At 50.1% G+C, this 3,165-nt stretch overlaps 1 protein-coding gene across 1 annotated transcript in view; it reads left to right on the top strand.

Moving 5' to 3' along the window:
- The first annotated feature begins 1,936 nt into the window (after positions 1-1,936).
- The window catches only part of TLDC2 (TBC/LysM-associated domain containing 2), a 15,329-nt gene continuing 14,100 nt past the window's right edge, over positions 1,937-3,165 (top strand). Inside the window, exon 1 of the mRNA XM_006144104.3 lies at positions 1,937-2,264. The gene's annotated coding sequence lies outside the window, so the exon portion shown is untranslated. The remainder of the gene's footprint in view (positions 2,265-3,165) is intronic.

Below are 3,165 nucleotides of genomic sequence, written 5' to 3' on the forward strand. Positions count from 1 at the left end.
GCACACACACGCATACGTGCCCGGCGTGAGTTTAAGCCACCAGGTCTGGGACTCGAACCACAGTAGACTACATGGGAGCCCAGCAACATAGCCATTACGCTAACTGCTGGTCCCAGGGTACATACAATCTTATATCCTCCCCCTCCTCCCCCTTCCATGTACAGAGTAACAGAAGGTTTCCCCCACCCATTTATTAACTCTTCGCAAACATCTGTTTTTATACGTAGAAATAACCCAGTGTGTGGATATTCCTTGGGTCACCTCGCCTTTTCCCCTTTCATTGGACACTGGTTTCCTGGAGGTCACCATTGCATCTTCGAACAGGGTGGGGCAAGGAGAAGGGAGAAGGCAAACCATGAAGCAGAGCGGGGATCGGGCCCTCTGGCACCTGAAATTCTCTCACGGAGGCCTGCTGAGTCCTGCCGGGTCACCGGCTGAGTTTTCCAAGATGTGAGGACAAGGAACAGCCAGCCAGGCAGACCTCATGGCTTCCCCCATGCACGCAGCCGTCCAGGTTTGGGGCCAGGAGGAAATGGAATTGGAGAGGAGTGGGGCGAGGGATGGCGGGAGGTGCCAGGCATGTGACTCCGAACAGTGTACAGCTTAAACACACGTTGCAACAGCCATGTTTGCAGCGGCAACAAGGCCTTTCACCTGCCTGTTTCCCCCATAATATGAATCCTTTGGGTACCCCATGCTTCCTGCAGGGGCATGGCCTCAGGGCACTTAGCCACGGGTAGAGGATCTGAGGACCCATGTCCTTGTCACCAAGGCCAGTGGGACAGGGTCCCTGTTAACTATATGAAGAAGGAGCAAGCCACCTGCTCACCCACCCAGCAGAGACTGGGTAACCACTTGGTGGCAATATTTTCCAGGGAATTCCTGCCCTGGGTGGAGGCCACTTGCTCTGGGAGGCTGAAGTCCTTTCAACTTTGAGGGTCGGTAGTCATTCAGGTCCTACCGTGAGCCAGGGACTGAGACATCACCTCCGCTGGCGGAGGTGCCAAACCCTGGCTTCCTGGGCATATCCCACCTAATGTCACACAGGTCAAAGAGCAAAGTCCTCATCCCACCTGGAAGAGGAGACCCCTACAGGGACAGAGCCTGCAGCTGGGGTGATTGGTAGAGAACCCCATATGCTAGCATCTTAGCATTGTAGCATTTGCATGTCACAGAGTATTTTTAAATATATGTATTTCAAAGGTTGTTTTGTTCATTTTCATTATTGGTATTATTTTTTAAATTTGCTAGAAGATGTATATGCCCACCAGAGAGAGAAAGAAAGAGAACAGGAGGAAGCACTCCCCCTACCCCCATAGGGAATAGACGCACAACAATCCCTTCTCCATATCTCCCTCCTTTTGGGATTTTGGGCATGCACACTCATGGCCCCTGTGTGTTTTTTCAAGCCACTGGGAGTGGGTCTCAAAATACACAGTTAGCCATGTGGGACCCAGCCATCTTAACCACCAGGTCACCAGCTGACCCCAAAGTTTTTTATTTTTTTTCTTTTTTCTGTGACTGAGAGAGATGGGCAGGCAAATCCTTCAACCAGCTACGGATCATGGGCACACGCGCTCTCTGAGTACTCAGGGAGGGCTCCAGCTTGAACTGAGAACCTCCCACGAGGGTCAGCCTTGAAGAGCATCACCTTTTACTGCCACTCCCCTGTCTGGCTCCACACAGATTTTAACTTAAAGAAAGGGTCTTCAGTGGTGGCTTCCAGGGCTGGCAGGTAGCGTGGTGGTTAAAGGCTCTGGACTCCCACATGACCAACCATGGTTTGAGTCCTGGACCTGGCAGCTTGCTTTCTTGCTTTCTCTTTCTCTGTCTGTCTGTCTGTCTGTATCCAGTTAAATTAAAAAATAGTAATAACGAATGAAATTAAATAAATAATTTTTTTAAAAATGGTGGCCTCCAGGCACCAGATGGTACCTGGCTGTGGTGAGGAGTTTAGGTAAGGGCCTAGGAGCCATCTGTTTGGACGAGAAGGGTGACAAGGTCTTATTTGTGTTTGTGGGATTTGTTTCTGATGTACAATAACCACCGCTAGGACTTCCAGCTAGAACTAGAGCAGGCATAGTGCCAGGGCCTGCTGCCCTCTGGGCAGGTATAAGAGCCAGGGGTGGGGCAGAGGTGTGGGTTCCGATGGCTTGGAGCCAGCGGCTCGGCGTGCCCTCTCTCTGGGGAATCAGGGCAGTACGCTAAGGAAACGCTCCCAGGACCAGCTGGAGGAGATCGCCGGGGGCCCAGAGCTTGGCAGGGTGAGTATTTTCTCCCACGGCTCCCACCTTTCCTTCCCCCACTGAGCTGCCCACTCTGGGCATGACCATGTGGCTGCCTTGTCCCAGAGGTGCCCAGGTAAAGGTTGAGTGACTTCAAGCTCTGGATCTTTCCAACACGCAGCATGGGAAGATAGCAATGAGCACTGCGGGTTAGCTCACGGACTAACCAAGAACCAGGTGCTGAGTATGGTTCGTACTGGACTTGGTGGCGTGCTTTCTCATCCCCCCATCTGTGTGTCTTTCTCTGGTCAAATTAAAATAAATGAATAAATTTTAAAAATAATTTTTAAAAAAGGGACCAGCAGTTGGCACAATGGCTATGTCGCTGGACTCCCACGTAGTCGACCGCGGTTCGCGTCCCAGACCTGGTGGCTTAAAACTCACGCCGGGCGCGTGTGCGTGCGTGCCCAAGATCCCAGGAGGAGAATGGAGGAGAAGGGATTGCTGTGTGGCCATCCCCCTGGGGCGTGATTTCTTGCTTTCTGTCTCTCTGTCTCTTTTTGTCTTTCTGATGAACGCACGCGCCCTATAGCAAAAACCTCTCAAAAAACAAACAAACAAAAAAGCCTTTGGGTCCGAGACTCAAACTACTAGGTTGGCCATGTGGGATTCAGCCACCTTACCCATCATGCCACTAGCTGATCCTTTTTTTATTTTTAAATTATTTTATTTAACTTTATTGATTATTATTATTATTTTACAATTTGATCAGAGAAAGAGAGAAGGAAAATGAGAAAGCAAGCCACCAGGTCTGGGACTTGAACCGTGGTCAGCCATGTGGGAGTCTAGTGCCTTTAACCACCTTTGGCTCCCCTCCTGTATTTTTCATTCTTTTCAGGGTTTTTTACATTTTATACCATATATATATATATATATATAT

Source organism: Tupaia chinensis, unplaced genomic scaffold (assembly GCF_000334495.1).
Source record: "Tupaia chinensis unplaced genomic scaffold, TupChi_1.0 Scaffold000115_1, whole genome shotgun sequence".
In the NCBI taxonomy this organism is placed as follows: domain Eukaryota; kingdom Metazoa; phylum Chordata; class Mammalia; order Scandentia; family Tupaiidae; genus Tupaia; species Tupaia belangeri.